Source organism: Halyomorpha halys, unplaced genomic scaffold, assembly GCF_000696795.3.
Source record: "Halyomorpha halys isolate HHAL.00 unplaced genomic scaffold, Hhal_1.1 Scaffold423.1, whole genome shotgun sequence".
NCBI lineage: Eukaryota > Metazoa > Arthropoda > Insecta > Hemiptera > Pentatomidae > Halyomorpha > Halyomorpha halys.
The window spans coordinates 625,108-645,047 of NW_027105827.1; the positions used below are offsets into that span (position 1 = coordinate 625,108).

General features: G+C 30.6%; 1 protein-coding gene across 1 annotated transcript in view; it reads left to right on the forward strand.

Moving 5' to 3' along the window:
• Window positions 1-19,940, forward strand: part of tai (taiman) — a 120,101-nt gene that overhangs the window by 26,784 nt on the left and 73,377 nt on the right. The gene's annotated exons all lie outside the window — the stretch shown is intronic.

Consider the following 19,940-nt stretch of genomic DNA (forward strand, 5'->3'; position numbering starts at 1 on the left):
GTCAATTTCGGTTCAATGATTCTTCTTAACGACTCTGAATTCTATATTTGGGTCTTTTATTGTGGCACACAGAGGCGCTTGTCATCGATTCAGAGGTGGTGGTGATTGCTGTTTCCACGTGTCTCATGGTTATCATTTAAATTATAAAGAAAAGAGGAAAATGCATTACAAAATTATTATTAAAGATAGTAATTTCGGTTTTTAATGTATTCTGATCATTTATATTTTTGGTAGTCATGAGCCAATCCGCTCCTATTTTTCACTCACCTCAAGCTGCTAAGAGTTATTCACTCACTAAAAGCAGATAGTAGCCTTGAGGTTAGGGCCTGTATGAATCATTGAACATGCTCATACTCCCTGACCATTGAGTGGAAATCTTTATTCACATCAATAAGCGACCTTTATCTCTCAATAAAAAATATAATTGGGATCCATTGGGTCTACAAATTGAAGGAATACAATTTTTGGCTTTTGGACTTGGGGCTAGTCAGAAATAAACATGAAGTCCTCACTCCTAGGAAGCGAGTGGATGCCGACAGGCACGCAGTTATTTTTTTTTCTGGGTTTCGTATAGATCTTTTGAACCATGCGTTTTAGCGAATACAAAATTCTATAAGAAACCCTTACAGGGTCATTCGGATTGACAGTCATTATTCAAAAGTCACATTCACGTGACTGATTTGAATTACGAAGACCTCTTCACTTTTTCAGCACCCACTCGGCTTTAAATTTTGAATTATCAGATTTCATCATTAGTATCTCTACACCATCAATCTGAACGTCTATCTTCGGTTTATGGCCATTCTGAGCTTGTAGGACTCCATAAGAAAATTAAAGCTGGCAAAATGTCCCAAGTAATTTTATTTTTTTTATCTCACTTAGTTTCCGAGACATCAAGATTCAAAGTAATTTTGAAAATTAAATCTATCCTTTTTTCCCTTATTTTACTGGCTACTTCTTAATCCCATCGTTCTACAAAATACCACAGTAGTTACAGTGCATTATATTTCCTGTAATATTTAGTTGTGCACTTTTTCAACCATTAGAAAAATTTTAATTTGAAAGTTTAGCAATTTTTATTTACGAGATTTTGTAGAACATAACTTTTTTATTTTGTATTATTCCTCTATTCCATATTTATACATATACCAAGAAATACATGTTTTCAATTCGACGACCTCACCATGAAAATAAATTATGTCTTACAAACTTAAAATATTCAAGATGATATGGACTTACACTCAGGTGTGTGGCTCATGCTTTTTTTGATCTTTCAATAAAAATTCCTCCGATGCATCACTCAGTCTCTTTTACATCACAAACAAATCATTACACAAGGGCCTAGACATACCATTTGTGACGGTCATAATAAAAAAAATTCATGTTTCAGGCGCTGGACACAACCTACTGATACAAACATTACTGACTGACACTCTACCTCAAAATCCTACAAGTTATTCATTACATACAATACATTAGGTGGAAGTACTACGTCAGGAGTGTCTTCATTGGAAGGTTTCTCCGCTCACGAATTCATACTGATCCTTTGCGAAGGATGTCTAATGCATTATAAATGCACACCACTTGCCAAAAGGCATATGTTAAATTACAAAATAAAGAATAATGGCATGCACATTTATTTGCACAAGTAGTATGTATTGTGTATATGAGGGGCATAAAAACAAGTTATAATTAATATATATAACATTGTATGGTAAATAATATGTATTATTTAACATACTTTGAGGCACATATTAAATTTATCTAAAGTAATACTGTTATGTCGTCGAATACTAGGGTAGAAGAGCAGTATCACATTTAAGAATGTAAAGTGAACCATCTTATCAACTGAAGCTTTGAAGTGCACTAAATTAGTGGAATATTGTTTTGTAAGTATTTATTCCATTGTGAACCATTATTTCACTGAGTTTATTTGACTGAATACTAAATTTAAATACTGAATTTTTTTTATTCTTAAAAATAGAAATGTCAGATCGTACTAATTTTAATATTCTATAGTTAACTGATAACTTAAATTATCAACAAGGAACCTAAAAACTTTTTTTTAAATTTATTTAATGTGATTTACAACTGTACAAATAATAAATACAATATATTGATACATATGTTGTATGTTGCATATACACTTGAAAATCTTGGGAAGAAACCACCCATTGGTGTTACTTCATAAAAACTTAAATAAATTTTCTTATCGAAACATTGTCTTAAAATTAGTTATTAGTACTATGTTAAGAATCGCCCAGTCTCGATATCTTAAAAATGAAAATTTTTTTAAATTATAACTATTATTATTTATAAGGAGAAATAAACTATTTGTCTATTGCTAATGTTTTTTATTAATTTTTAATTGAAATTTCAAATTGTTAATAATATTTAGATTGGGCTATCCTATAATAAAGATAGCGATAGCCTTAAACCTTTATCAAATCAAGGAGTAATATTTGTTTTTAAAAATTTAAGTTATATATTTATTTATATTTCTTTTACTCTCCAACTTTCAGAATATAAAAAAAAAAAAATTTTCTGAGAATTAATTCTTTAGCTTTTTTTTTTTGACGTATTTTTTATATTTTGTTTAGTTCTAGGCTCGTCGGTTCAAATTAACTTAAATCCCCTTTCGAGATTTTTATATTAATATTTTACTTATGTGTAGATAAAAAATAATAAAACACAGGAAGAAAAAAAAAGGAAAATCAGCTAAGTGGAGAGATGAATTTCATGGCTTTGTTCCGGATTGGCAGGTATCAGTCAGACATGATTAAACATGGCATATCAAAATGTTGGTGGGATTATTTGGTTTATACAATTCCGGTAGTTTTATTTCAATACTTGCCTTTCATTCGTCATTGATTACTTTCGTTCGATTAAATACCATCAGGAAGATTCTTTTAAGTTGTCTATAAAACATGATTGACATAAATTAATAGTAAAAAAAAAAAGAAAGGAATTGATTAATTTTAAATAGTCAGTTTAATCTTTTCACGTCAGTGATTTATTCGCTTTCGCCATTTAGGTATTACTCCTTCCTCATGATCATTTTATTCTGTTCACTAAAAGGGATAGTTTGCAAAATAGATTAGTCCATATTGTGCTACTCTTAAAAATTTTATTTCCTGATTTACAATAATACAATCTTCTACTCTAAAGAGCAATAAATATTATCATGTATACAGGAAAATGACAAACAAAAAGTAAACGATAACAATAGTTCAAAGAAATTAAATATAAACAGTAGCCAAAAAAAAAGAAAGAAAGTTATGATATGTATAAAAAAAATAACTTAACAATCTAAAGAAAAATAAATTTAAGTAACATAAAATAATAATAATACATTCGCACCTATTTAACTTATTTACATCCAGCTTTAGGAAATCATCGTGTGGAAGGCAAGAGCTTCCAGAGATATTTCCCAATAGTTACGACGTGTATATGAGGTTTAATTATATATTTCTGGGTTTTGGGTTGAGTATTATACTCATGTTAATCAAGAAAAAAATTTTAATTTCGTACAAATAATTTAAGTAGCTGTAATTAATTACTATTTCATTTGTTGGGCCCAAAATCTAAAATTGTATTGTCATTGGTAGAAATTTTCTTTAAATTTTAAAATATATTTGGTTTTAATAACTTCCTAACTTTCCATTGCATTCTCAATACACAGAAAACGAACATAACTCAAAAAGCTAACTTTCAAGAAAATGGCAGTCATTTCATTTTAACTATACAGGTCCCCTTCACGAGAACTCTAGTATTAGCTATTCATCATTCTTTTGTAGAAGTATCAGCGAACATCAGGGAAACATACTTATTCGTATAAGAAACAATGCACTTAATAAGTTAGCTGCCTTCCCTGGAAAATGTCCCTTCTGTTAGCAATAAGACTCAGGTATCCATAAACGTGTACTAACCCAGTATTACGCTCACTAACACCAAATCAGGGATAGCACATCCCACTTCAATGTCATATATTTATTATAGCATTCTAACCTTGTAAGTAAAGATCAGGCAATCGGCTCCTTAACGGGTTTAAAGGACTATCGCTCACTTTATCAAGTTCTTAATGATCTAGCGGTCACCATGTTTTCTTATAGTGGAGGTCCAAGTGACATGAAAAGAGACCTAGCTCATTTTAATCAGAAGCTCTCTTCTTTTTAAGCAGAAGAAGAGTATGCGATTTCCCTGCCCCGCCATATCCGAGACCAGGTTTATCAGGAATGGTTTATGATAATGTTTTTATTCCCAAACATAATTTAAAAAATGAATAGAATTCATATTTAATACAAATTATGTGAAATATTTATTTTTAATAAAAGTGAATCCTATTAAAGTATTATAGGTCGTGTGAAAATTGTGATTGACTTGTTTCGTAGAAGACTTTCCTCTATTGCACTTCGTTTCTCATGCATATTGTTTTTTCCCTTATTTATATTATTTTAATGCTACTAAGTCTTACAGAGAAATGTATATCATTTTAAAGATATCTCTATCTATAGCTATCACGTCTTATCTACATTTTGCGTTATTGAGAATAGTCCTAGTTTAAGTAGGAGTTCCTTCTACTATATATGCTTTATAGATCTTGTTTCGCTACAACAATGATTTTTTTCTTACAAGTTAACTTTTCTGTTGTAATAATTCGTAATTTATGAAACAGAAGAATATAATTTACTCAAAACTCTGCCTTCCCCTCAAAAAAACGTATTTTACTTAAATTCTTAGAACACCTAACTTAAATTAATTTATACAAACAGAATACAATGTTTCATTGTTCATTTTTTATTTTTCACAGCTTATCTTCCAGAATTCCCGATTACGCCATGCGCCCCGCTGGCTTATCCTGTCTTTTAAAACAATAATTTAATTTTTGACTCATTTGAAATTCTAACATCGTACTTGCATTATACGAAGCGGCCAACTTTCAACGTAGTTTGTCTCTGTCAAAATTCAAATATGTGATTCATGTTGAAGTAACCTAAGTGCAGTTAATCCCCCTACTTGAACCTGATTCTTATCTGTAAATAATTTATCTTCCTTGTGTAACTGTACTACCACCTCTCATATTTTAGTTGGTAGAAGATGCATGACGGTACAGTTGCGTATGTATCTCTGATATGGCATGGAAACTTTTTATTTACGATCATTCATGTTCGTTCTTATTACGCAATGGCTAGTGAGTCGAAGTAGTGGGTAGGAAAATTAATAGGTTAATGAAATATTTTCTTGGTTACTTTTATGCATTTTATTATTTTAATTACATTATGGTGTAGAAGAGTAAACTTTGACCCCTCCTACGTTTATAATCTCATCAGAAAACTCCTCCGTAAACAGATGTTTAGTAGAGACTCTCCTGCCCTACTGTATGTTTTTTTAATATTCCAGTAATGGCTGTTGAACAGATTCCCTACTTATTCTCTATTCGCTACTTAGGATTCTCTCTCTCTCACACACACACTCACTCTCCCTCATTCATTCTCTCCCTCCCTCACTTACTGACTATCTCTTTCTTCCTCTCTCTCTCCTTTCTGCCGTTTGTTTTTTTTTCCTATTGAATTACAGACGTAAGGTTCTTTGTATTTTAACATGTCCATCAGCGATTTCGAGCTATCTTTTAGATGATATTCTACACGTTACTTCAAGTTTTTATTTAAAATATTTCAAGCCAATCGCGCTAGCATCCTATTAATAGGAAATTTTTTTATTTAAATGATATTGTCACTGTGATTAATAGATCCAAATTATAAAACTCATCTTCAAAATCCTTTTATAACATTCAATTTATATGGAAATTTCGTTTTGTAATTTATTTATAATTTTTTTTTTGTTCTTTATGTATTTCTTATATTTATTCCGCTGCCTCATATGAAATTAATACTATTTTATTTATATTCTCACTAATTTATTTGTTTTCAGTAACAATGTATTCTTTCAAATAATGTACGTAGTTAAAAATCTAGCAACCTTTAATCATCAGTTGAAAATAAGTATTGCATAATATATTATAATTTACTGTTTCTACTTACTGTTACTGTTACTTAAATAATAATATAAAGTTTACGAGTCAGATACACACTGACAATTTGTTATTTATAGATTATAAATAAATCTAATGGACCTGACAGGTATCGATATTCTGTCAAGATCAGGCGTTTGCATAATAATTGAATGAAATATGTAAATATATATTAAATCATCTGTAAACTATTCAGAGGTATATTCCAATAATATAACGTAGGGCCCTGACGTAGCTATTTTTACATCTACTAACACTAATGGCTATTGACTTAATAAATTATTAATTTTCTTTTAATAATCAAATCAAATTTTTGTACGAGTTAGGCATCATTCCTAAGTTTTAGCTAAATTATTGAATTTTTATATTTTGTACGAGTTAGGCATCATTCCTAAGTTTTAGCTAAATTATGGAATTTTTATATTTTGTACATAGTTACCTATTTTTTCTAAAAACAAGAATGTTACGCCTGGTCCAAAAATATTTCTTTAATTGAGTTGCAAAATTGAAAAGTAAGAACCATACCCCTTTATAGCGAAATTGAATTAGATACAAATTTGAGAATAATTTTTATTTCAATATTTTTAACGAAACCCGAAAATATTTGCAGAAATAATTATTTATGGTAAAAAATATTGGTATTTGTTGTAAATAAAAAAATCGGGATGTTGTGCATTGAATTTTTTTATCAGGATTAATTGCTTCTTTTTAAAATTTTATATAACATCTTTGTTAAGGAGGCAATATATAATCAAAAGGGATCACGGTAGCAGCATGGTAAGGCGCGATGCTACTAACTCTATGCTAAGGACCCGGGTTATGGATCCTTCCTACGGTTCACCCAAACTCATAAATTGGGAACCCCTAATTGCACAACCGTTGAACCTCTGGTAACCCTTCATGGGTTGTAGTGGTACAAATTTAAATTTTAATATGATCATACAATTGATTTAACAAAACCTATATTTGTCAATATTTTTAAAAATAAAACAGTTGAATTTGATGGAATTTTGATAGGGATTTTTAGTACTATATTTTTAACCAAAATAAAAACAAAAAAAAAACCTTGCAGAAAAGATTTTTCATGATAAAACAATTTAATTTTTGTTGTAAAAAAAAGCCTTGGACGTAGCTTTTGAAATTTTTTATCAGATTTAATTCTTTTGAGAATAAATTAGAGAGAGTCAACGTTTATGTGTATCTTATTTACGTATGTATGTGTGTATATACATACATTATTTATTTAATGTATATGTGCATGTACTTAAATTATGTATTTTTTCTTGTTTTTTTTAATTATTTATAATTTTTTCTATAGTGGGTCGGAGCATTAATATTGCATTTTAAGAAAATCATTTTAATTTTTAAAAAATTTTCATTATACGAAAATCATTTGTTTCTGTAATATAAATTATCCTAAATGGGTAATTTGCAGTATTCAAATATATTTTTACATAACCGTTTGTTATTAAATAGGATGTTCATTTATCACTGTAGTGGCAGGGTCCGAACAGTTTAATCCGTCATTTGTATTTAGTGTCAGTTTGTATTTTCATGATACCTTGAGTTTAATTCTCTCTTTTTCCGAAGATGTTCTCGAAACCACCGGAGTAGTAAGCGATCCGTTGTAAGTAATTTTGTTTACTTAATACAAATTGATTGTTGGAGAAACACTTAAACTATTACCTGGTTTAAACCCTCTGGATATAATTATTAGCCGTATAAATGGTATTTAAAAAAAAAGTTTTTCCTATTTTTTTTTTTTTGTTTTGCTTTTTGAATATTTTCAAAGGTACTTATTTTCTAATTTCTGCTTACATCTGGATCTGTGTTTTTTACACTAACACTATTGTAATTTACACTAATGCCATCGTGTGTATTGTTATATTTCACTCATTCCGAGTATATTTCTGATAATTCTTTTTTTTATTATTATTTATCATAATTATATTTTGCTTCATAAAACCTCTAAAACATTTGAGTTCATTATTTTATATTATGAAATCGTTGATATCGTGTTATAACAGATGAAGCAGGAACTTCAACTAAATGAGTGTGAAGAGGTTTTAATTTCAGTCATTTTTTTAAATTTATAGTGATAATAATTTCCCTCTGAAACAAATTTCTCAAGTAACGCCTGTTCACTGCTTGAGATATATCTATAATTGTCTATTCGTGCTTCAATTATAGAGTAATTAATTTTAATTAATAGTTGTGTATTGTATGTAGAGCAAGTCAATGCCTGAATGGTAGGCTAGATTATTGTTTAGTTAGTTGCGTTTGGTTCAGTCTAGGAGCATTTAAGAATGATTAATTTATTGTTTATTTTTTTCGAGTGGTGAATTGGTTGCGTATATATATATATTTTTAAATATGTTTGAAATGGTGATATATTCTTTTATACTTTAACTTAAATTTATTTTGTATGAGTGATGGAAAAGAAATTTTGTGGTATGGAAACATTAGAAAGGTTAAACATATTCAAAGAACGATAAAAAGCTGGAAAAGAATGTGTGAGGGAAGAAATAATCATAATAAAAAGAGATAAAATAAATGATGTATAATTCTTGTACACAATACAGAAATTTTAATAATGCGACCATTTAAAAAAAATTTGCTGTGACTATTTTTATTAATAGGATTATAAAAAAAAAAGTGCTTCAGTAGTTATAAGTATGCTGTGTATAAGGCAGTCCTATGATACACGATGTGAGAAGTGATTTAGAGATTTGTATTTCTTTCTGATGATGTTAAAATTGATGTAAAGATTCGACAAACACTTAAAAAATTAAATATTATTAATTTCATTTACCAAGCTTTATTATGGATTATTTTAACTCGAGCCTACTTTTAAGTCAATTGTTTTCAAAATCTACAATTGATGATTAAGATTCCTTATCTTTGAGATACTTCATATTACGTTCGATTTCCAATACTTTTTTCAAGTTTGGAAAAACATTTTTTTCAGTATATTTGTTACTGCTAAATACTCTTTTTATAATATTTTAATATTTTATACCATCGTGGATGACATTCTTCTTAAAAGAAGAAAGTGTTATTCAAATTCAGAGCATTTTATAGTATATATATTTATATTTTTTTTAAAATGCTAAGAAAGTGTTATTCAAATTCAGAACATTTTATAGTATATATATTTATATTTTTTTTTGTTTACTGTGAAGATCAAAATAAATGTTATAAGTCATAGTAAAATATCTCAAAGTAAATAAATCAAATTTATTTTTAATTATTTAAATAAAATATCTCAATATAGACCATTTTGCCCACCTCTCCCAAATAACGATTTTTTAGACAAATTAAAATTCTACATTTAACAATCATTCAGTTTTTCTCCTATCAAATAGGTTTTACACATCAACTTTGTCAGTAAAAATGTGACTTGTTTACCCGAGATTATTCTATAATAATTTTCCAAAATCGAGTGTATTGAACACATTGGACACATAATACCTTTGGTATAATGCTTCTCTGTTATTCTGTTTCCTAAACGCACTATTGTTAAAACATTTTAAGCTTCAACATAGTACCTATCTCTCTAACCTGGATGTGTTAGAAACTATACTGACTCAGTATCTTGACGAAATACATTCAATCAATCTTACAACATCTGAAAATATATTTTATGATTTGTATTATTTATAACATAGAAATTTAAATATAAAAAAATATTCAGTAGCTATTTCATTATAATTTGTGTGAACATCCATTGGCATTATGGCATTGCATTCTCAAAGTCCGTTGTCAAATTTTTAATTTTTCTTTAAATAAACAATTTAAATTTTATTTAAGTACTTTTAGTAAAAAGTACCTCGTGATATTCTGTACGAAATGAACCAAAACTATTGATTGAATAAATCAAAAATTTAAAAATGGACTTGAGTTACAATCAGTCTTAAGTTATGTAAGCTCATGCCTTTTACTCAATAAGAATATTTAATAAGTCATGTATTAGATCTTAAGCAAAAATATCCCTCACAATAAAAAAATAAAATGTATTATTTTGTGATGGGTAAACAATGTATTGCATTAGTTTCGTATTTAAGATCACATTGTCATACCCTCATGTGTTTCCACTATATATTTTATTTTACTCTGTTTTTTCTGACTGCGCCTCCAATCATCTATAATTTTATTAGTTCTGTCAGCATCAGGAAACAATAAAAAATACTTAATGATGAATTTCACATTTTTTTTTCCTTGTTTGTGATTAACCCTTAGTGGTGAATTATAATCATGTCCATCCTTGGTTTGTTTGGATTTTCCTCTTGAGATAAGCCCGATGACTACTCACCTAGCCCCCCTACTTTCCTGACTCAACTATCCAACGGTATTTATCTTGCAATTACCTCCCCGGTAGTCGGTAAAGGAAGAAGCGAGCGAACGAGGGTTGGCGTGTTCCCTTTGTGCAGGTCGATATTAGATCCCTGACCCAGATCCGAAGGGGGGGCACGAAAATAGTAGCCAAGGGTCCCCTCATAACCTACCCGAATATATCGCGTCTGTGCCCCTCTGTCATCCTCTGCTCCTCTCCTTCATGGCTTTGTTGATCCCATCGCTTTGATTTTACTTCCACATCCTCCCTCTTGTGAACAGCCTTCCCATTTCAAGGAAGAGATCCGTCGTAAGATATGAATTGAATTATTCAAATGTGTCTCTGGCATAAGAAGGATGGATTGCTTCCGTGGGCTTAGTTATTATTTTGAATGAGGTTAGTAAACAACTATCCTCGGTCAACGAGAATTTGAATTATGTGGTCTGACTTATAGTTTTCGACAATTATGTGGTCTGACTTATAGTTCTCGACAATAAAACTGTTCAAATACTTGCTAACACAAAACTTCTTCAATCTTACTCTTATTTCTTACAACCATTGAACACAAAAAAATCAGAAACTTCGACAAGAAAAAAGATACATCCACAAATTTACCGAACATACTATTTTACTATTGTCTAACATTGTACTTTTTTCAAAAACCTTCTCCCTATAACTACTGAATTAAATTTGATAAAAATCTGAAAATAATTTTTAATTCCACATTTTTAACAGAACTCAAACGCGTTTACAGAAATAATTGTTTTAGGTAAAAATATTGAAATTTATTGTGAACAAAAAATTGAAAAGTTACGCTTTGAATTTTTGTTGAATACATAAAATTAGAGATATTGACAAGAAACGGCAAAAATATATGCTTTTGGGACAATGTTCACGTATAGAGAATACGTGAACATTGTCCCAAAAATTAAACAACACTTTTATATTTTATTTATATTGTCTTTTTCATTTACTTCTTCTTAATATTCTGTAGTTTTATTTTTAATTTTCCTCATTTTTAACGAGTACTAAGTAAAAAAATTAACATATCACTGTAGCATTCAAAAGTATTTGTACCTTAACATCTATAAGAAAAAAGTTATTAGTTAATTTCTTATCCTACGGAAATACATTTATAGTATTTTTTTCTTTAACTGCGTTGCTTTTATAGTGAATATTTATTACTTGCTTACGTTTATTAACAGAGGTACTTGTGAAAACAGAAGAGTTTAGTTTAAATTGGAAGTATTCCAGTATCATAGACTGGAGTTTCAATCTCTACTGGGGTCGTTCTCCAGGCTGTTCTAAAGCTAGTAGAGCTGGCACAAAGTAACTTCAGTCTACGGAATATTTCAAATACAAAATAAAAAAAACCTTTTGTTTGTCAGATATGCTATTATCAAAGCAAAGTTGCGATATGCATAGCTTATACTGATAGGAGGATATCAGCGGAAAGTTTTCCTGAATTGTGCATTATTTAAAATATTTGTTCCTAAACAAAATGAATCATGGAGAACCAGGTAACCAATACCTAGCAAACTAGTACGTTTCAAATAAACAGATGTTATTAAAATTGTGTGACAAACGCTGAACTGTGATAAGCGCTACACTTCCAATGTAATCCGAAACGTGGCAGGGAACATAATTTTCCAACAATAAATGAAGTTAAGAAACTTTTCGATTTCGCTTGGTAGATTTAAGTATTTAGGTTCGACGGTGAGTAAAAAAAAGAAATTGACGAGGAAATAAAAGCGAGGTTAAAGGCGGAAAATTCTTGTTATTTTCCAATTTCGTAATTGCTTAGGTGCCTTTTGTCCAAAAACATAAAAGCTAGAATTTATAAAACTATTATTCTTCTCACTGTTCTTGAAGGATGCGAAACGTGGGCTCTTATATTGAGGGGGAAACAGGACCTTAATGGTTTTAAAAATAAAGTGTTAGGTAAGATACTCGGACCGAAAAAGAATGAGTTAACGGTAGAATTTAGAAGGTTATGGCTAAGGTGAATAAAATAGGCAAGTTTATGAGGCTTGGTGACGAATAGTCCCTAAAATGTTAATAAACACTGAACTGATGGACATACGTCCGGGGGTAGTTGAAACGTAGATGGGAGGCTTGCATCAAGACTGATTTGATAGATTTGGTTTTGGAGGGGCGTCACTGGCCTAATTGATGTAGAGAACGATGGTTGGTATCGGCATCGAACCTTTGGGATCTCTAAGCCTTTATTATTATTATTTGATTTGGCTAATACAGTAAAGCCCCGGTTTACTGTCAGCTGGGTCTGCGGATTTTTCGGACCATTGTGGGGTATCTAATTCAGCCTTGTTATTTTAATGACGATATATTTCGTTTCGATTTTTTTATTCTTGGTTAATTATTTCTGGTTAGTGCATTATGCCTTTACCTGTACTGCTAAAAAGCATGAAAGGTAAGTAGTTCAGTACATTGCTAGGAAATACTGTTCCTTGAACAACGGTAGTACAATGAGATGATTTATACATGATCACGCTCAACCTCCAAGTTTATTCCTGTACCCGTCTGCCGGATGCGAACCCGAGAGCGAGAGTAATGCCCCGCCTTACTCACTGAGCTACCCCACTCCAAGTAATTATTCTATGATAAGTATATTTTTTCTCATTTCAAACTATTGTCATCAGTAATGTAATGACAGTTGGTCACTTGGAAACTCTGAAGTGAAGGTGCTGGTTGAAGGAGCATCATCAAGTTGGTTATTAATAAGAGAGAGGGAGGGGGTGGCTACTGGAGGGTGGAGAGATATCGAGCTGTTTTGACAAGCAAAGGCAAGACTTATCAAAGCTCTCCAGATTTTTAGAGACGTGTTGACTTCATCATCGAACATCGGGGTTTCGTTTTCATTACATTATTATCAAAAATCCTTTTGTATCCTTAACAATAGGTCGGAAATGTCCTACAGGTTAGCCTAGCAGTTTTTTTAAAACTCTAGCTTATTGAAACTATCGGCTAAATCAGCTTTTATTGGATTAGAATTTTTAATTAAATAAAATTTATTAATATTTAAATAAAAAGTATAAAATAGAATTCAAGTAAAAATTAAATCGACATTTTATATACAAGTTATATCATTATTTGTTATGTGAAAATGCCCAATTTTCAGTTCAGTAAAAAACAATAAAGAGATTTAAAATTGTATTTAGTTTTATTCAAGGAAAGGAAACCAGAGCCCTGTTTCATAATAAAGTATAAACTAATACTATTAGTCTTGTAGATTTAACTTAATACAATTACACTGACTTGTACAATAGTAACTTGTACTTTAGTACTTTTTAATTCTTGTAATATCACTAATAGTCCTCCTTATTATGAAAAAATACAAGTATTAGTGTAATTACCACGTTGTTTCTACACTTGTACTATGAACTAATGCTATTAGCTTTCATTATGAAACAGGGCCCAGGAGACTGGATATAAATAAAAATTCCTGTAAAGGTTCCTTTTCACACCATTGAGGCTATAAGAAAAGATAAAATACTAAGCAAACATTACACAAACGAACGGTTTAACACTAGTTGCAAATATATCTCTCCTGTATTCCTTTAATGGGTGGTATATCAAAACATTTTTGTTCTGGTGACTTGTCTAAAACCCTGGAGATTTCAAGTAAGCATATCGCTCCTCAAAATGATTGCAATTACAAATGTTTCTGATATACATGCCTTGTCATAGCGATCAATTTAAAAAATATATATATAATAATAATTAAGTCTGTAATTCAATCTCAGAGGCTGATTTGGTCGATTTAAGTAAGCAATCTAGTGGCTGATTTGAACATTTAACTTTACTGTAAAATGTTGTTGAATAGGTAATTTGGTACACTATAGTATTAGAAACCAAATTATTTGTGTTATTCCACTACAACTGTCTTTCAATTAAAATGTTAGGGGCAGAAATTCGGTCATTTTACAAGAATGCTCCAGGTAATGAAAATATATAAAGCCCAAGTTCCAGGGTACGATGTTAGTGATAGTTGTCGCAGCAATTATCATCGCGTAAGCTATGACATTTATGGTTTTGACAGTACTGTCGCTTGGTAACACTATCAACTATAGTGGTTTCTTTGCAACCTTGCAAATACAATGCCACGGCGCCGATTCTATTCCGGCCTGGGCTGGTTGACTTTTATTGCGTGGCGGTCCAGAGAAATAAAAACGAGTAAAAAACCTTCCCACTCTGGTTAGAATAGGTTGGTTGCCTATCGGATAACCTTCCTCTCTCCGTATGGTAGAAATGGCCATGAAGTGTATAAATAAATAAAAGTAATAACATCACCGTTATATATAACTTATAGACTTGTTTGTTTTCTATTAGTTATTAGGTGGCAGTCTTGTTGTATTTAATTATCACAAAAGTCGTTCACCAAGTTGAATTATTAGCCAGGTTAGGTTCACTATCAGCGTGTAGACAATCACTGTCATATTTTCTCGCTGTTGTGATATTATTGGAGAATAAATTTCTTTGGAAATGGGCCTTAAGAAAACTAAAGCTGTTATGGGATGGCAATTCTATGCCACTGTAAGTTGCTTGCTTTTCTTCGTTCACATGGCCATGTCCTTTAGGATTCTTTTTGTTGCAATTCAACCTTCACTTAAAAAAAAAAATACATTCTATTCAAGATGAAGAAACGGAACTGCTATAAAAGTGTACAGATGGAAAAATTTCAGTGTGTGTATGATGTAGTTTCCTTTGTGGTGACAAAACCTTTCAGCTACTGTTGCTATGGGTCTATTATATTTCAGAATAGATTACCTCTTCGTGCTTCCTGCTCTTGATGATTAGATCCAGTCGGCAGTGAAATTATACACCTATCGTGCGGAATTATCATCCAACTGTTAATGTGCACCATATTAAGGAGGCACCTGTACTGCCTCTCTACAATTATTTATCTCTCGGAACAAATCATTATGATCTATGAGAAATGAGTAGAATATATTATTATAGATAATATTCCTTAAGTCTTTTAAGTGTAATATCCCTTCATTAAAAACCTATTTTCCACTCTTATGCTACAAATTACTATCGTACGAAGTTAAATTTTTCTGTTTCTTACGTTTATCGTGAGATCTCTCCATTAATGACCGGACAATAAATTAATAAACATTTTTTTTTAAATTTATTCTCTGAAACTAGATTATTTCTCAATAGACAACTCTCATAACGTTCTGACGTCTAGAAGTGGTTAAAATATTTTTTTAACTTCTCATTTTTCTACTTTGTAAATTACTGTTCTGTTGATTCCTACGCTAAATAGTATGTCTCATTAGCACAGTCAATACTTATAATTTTATTATGGGTCGATGAATATAAATTGTGTTATATGGTTTATTAACTAATTTTATTCATAGAAGCGTGTTAAAGTCTGTATTCATGTTTTGCAACTATACTAGTTTGGGCGCTTTAGTCTTTCTGTGCGTGTTTCTCGGAAACTATAAGCCCTATCTGTATAATTGTTTTCGTTAATTATTTTTGAATTATTTGGTTTAAAATCATATAGAAAAGTTGTTTGACGTTCATTGAAATTAACATAAAACGACAACGTAATTTTTTTTACTATGAATTTCAAACGGTCATTATTTTTAAAATGGTTTGTGCTGCGATTTCTGAGGCAGTCTTCATCCTCTGAAAGTTTTTTTTTTTTTGTTCGGGAAAACGTATAATGATGGAAAATGTCTACGTTAAAGTGTTAAAAGAATGAGGGAGAAAAGAAATTAATCCTTTCATTATAAACTCTGTAACCACTCAAACCTACTGGTTTCGAACCATGCTTCCTCTTCCATTCTGACAACACTCCGAGACGCCTGAAAAGACGATGGCATCGAGATCTTTGTAATACAAATAAATTGTATCCAATTTTAGTCCCAAAACAATCTATATTTCATTATAAGTCCGATGTTTTGGCTAATTCGGCCATCCTCAAGGACAATTTTAAATACAATTTTAGAACCACCACAAATTTTTAATAACTTTATGCATGATATTCTGCCCATGTTATTAATTTCAGTCCACAATTACCCTATTTTGTCAATTCTTCATATTAAATTAAAAATTAACTGTGTTTTAATTTTAAATTAAGTTTTAATTTTTTAACATTGTCCTTGAGGATGGCCGTATTGACCAAAACGTCAGACTTATACAAAAATATAGATTGATTTGAGACTAAAATCGGATAACATTTATTTTTTTAAACAATAATAATCGGTCTTAAGAAAGTGTGAAGATTATATATAAAGTACATTTGTCTGTTACATCAAACATGCCTAAAACACGTCTAATCAACCCTGAGATCAGATGGAGGGTTGTTACTTTCTTTTTAATAAGCAAAGCTAAGAAGAGACAGTTTTAAAACCTACTACTCGGTCCCATGACGATCACAAGCCCACACTGAGGCACGTGTGCGTTGGGTTGGGTACTCCTGCCTTTGTTTGTTGCCTATGGCACTTCCGAGTGTGGTGATCAGTGTTTCAAATATGTTGGAATTCATAAATATCTAAAAATACTTTTATTACCATTCGGTTATTTAATAAACGAAACCTTGACTACAGATATAGTTATTAGCGTTACACGGTCTGTTATTCCTATCGCCCATTTCTCTTACATAATGGCAATTTTAGTCTTGGTTTGTGCCATACAATTTTCCCCGCTCGTAAAAAGCGTCTACTTGTAGATAATTGTTGAGATCCATTGACGAGAGCCGAGAAACGTAAGAGAGCCATTGAATGGAGGCAATAATTGTTGGAGGAGTGATTGTAATGTAAATGCTGTTGAGAGTTAGGAACTAGAATGGAGGCTGCAACAAGGCCAGGAGGGAGTCACGGGCAATGGATTAGTGACGCCCTAACACCCGTGATCCAGTCTTCTCTTCTTCCTCCAATATCTTCTATCTCTCTAATATATATATCTATACACAATTACCCTATTTTGTCAATTCTTCATATTAAATTAAAAATTAACTAGCTACTGGAATTTTATTTGAAATTACTTACTTTACTTCAGGGCGGGTTCTCTAGACAATCAGACCACAATTACACTTAAATTAATTTTTAGAATTAATGGCTTTTATAAATCGGTTTAATCCTAGGTTGAGAAAGCTAACCAATTATAGCTTCTCTATTTATATGATCTTTAGTGACTGAAGATTCTTAGTGTGTTCTACTAAAAATGCTGCCACTGACAGTAAACACAGGATGATCAAGACCCAGATCAAGATCCTAGCTTACACTACATGTCCACTCCTCTGGTTATCCAATCAAAGACTCTAGAGTTCCTTCCTTTGTCCTTTACCAACCCCCGATAGTCCATGCAAATCATCGGTTATAGCATAATCTTCTTCACTTGTAATAATTCACCATGTAAATACTTAATTGATAATTAATCTCCTCTTCTGCTTTCTCCTAGACTAATTTATAGTTGAAAAATGTCAACCTGCCTTGTCACCATAGCTGCAATTCAATAGACTTCGAAGGAAGGGCATTGAATATTTGAAATGAGTTTGTTTTTTCCTCTATTACTTCTGCCTGATGATAATGGTTAGTTTGCTATTCATGATAGTTGATCAGTTTGCTCTTTCATGGAATATATTTATTATTATATTGTATTATTACTCTATTTATTGCAATACTAGCTATCTACTGAAAAAAGGAATATTACAATATATATACTTATGTGTGTATTTATCACCATTTAACTTTATTTTTTATCACCATAAAAGTCTTTAGAAAGAACATCATAAAAAATTTTGTTTTTTGGTGTGCTGAATGAAAACTGAAATAAAATCCGTTTCTTTCCATTACTTACAGATTTTTTACAGAGCTTCTTTTAAAGTATTTTTATTTGAAAAAAATAAACAGTTCTCAATATTAGCAATAATAAACAATGGAATAATATATACATCCGATTTGAAGCGGAAAAGCCAAGACCACTCGGTCTTCATTTAACTTGTTGTTGTATTTTTGTCAATCCCAGTCTTTTTTCGATTATCGCAAAAATATCGATAAAAGTTAGTCTATGGAAATTTGCCAAAAAATTCACTCTCTCCAGTGGTTGCAAAAAAATCGTTCTTTTTTTTTTGTTGGAGATTTTTATATAAAGTTTTTGGTGTTGAATCAGTATATGATGATAGTTTTACTTTTTTTTTAATTATCTATTTATATTTTTCCTTAGCTCCACAATTTTTGTTTAAATTAATTAATGCCATATCTGATGGTCTAATAACACTGATCTGCCTTGTTTTTACCTTTTCCTAAATCAGCTTGGAGCCTTTATTACTCAGGTATGTTTTAAATATCTTTTTTTTCCGAAACTTTTTTCTCAACTTGCCGAGCAAAAAAAAAAAATAGGAACAATTATTCTTAGAGTGGTTGAATATGTTGGAAAAGAAGAAATGCTGAAATACATTATAAGTTTTATATTTTAATTTATTTTATTTGATTTTTTTTTCGTAATATTTTGAAAAAGGTGCGTTCTTGCGGTACCCAGTTGATCCCAAACTGGAATAAAGTATACATTTCCTAGTTTTGAAGGTAATAAAAAAAAAAAAAGTCAAAGATATTTATTTAAACAACTATCAATTCGCAACTTTATTTCGAGATGAAAGTGACCTAGAAGAGTCGTAAAATTTAGTATATTTTAACCTCCTTTAGATTTCATTAAATTTAAAATTCATATGTTGGGAGGCCCCCAAGTGCTATGAAGGATTTTCTTGACTTAAGTGCTTCAAATCTGTAAGTGAAGAAAATGGAGTTCATTTTCGGTTTCAGTCAAAAAAATATTTAAAAATCCGTGTTATGAGTACATGCATTTGTTTTAATGTATTTGATTCAGTCTACTCACTCCATCTACCTTACAATAAAACTAACGGAAGCGTTGGTTCTTATAAACCGTTTTTTTCCCCTAAATTTCTTAATTGACTGATATTATGAAAAGACAAAATAGGAACAATGGTTAACTGTGACGTGTACCTTGAGGGCTTGCGTAACCGGTGGCACAGAAACCAAAAGTTGCTGATCTGTCGAGTTTTATCCGTTGCTGGTAGTCAGTGAGCATCCCTGGTACTATGGACAACAGGTAACTTGTCTTATTTAATTGCTAAGAAATGTAAATCATTTCAAACTCTGTTCATTTTTTTTTTTTAATCGAATTTCAAATAATCTTATCCCTTCGGTTACTCTTATCGTTTGAATAGAAACCAGATAGTTTCCTCAATTCATGATATTTTTATTTAAATCATAAGATTTTTCTCAGTCTTGATGTTATTGTTTTGTTTTTCAGTTGTTAATCAATCATTCTTTGAAAATTAATTAATTGAAGTCAATAGTAATTTAAAATAAGTTGTAATACTTCTTATGTCCTAAAAACATCTCTCTTCTACTCCAAACTTATAATATTTATTTTCGTTGTTTACTAGGAGTAAAAAAAAAAATCAGTTAACACTTAACAAAAACAAACAATTGACCTGTTTCTCACGTTAAGAAACTCTTGCCGCACGCTATCCAAATTCTGTAATTATTTGGTACTGATTTTATATAATATAAAATTTTA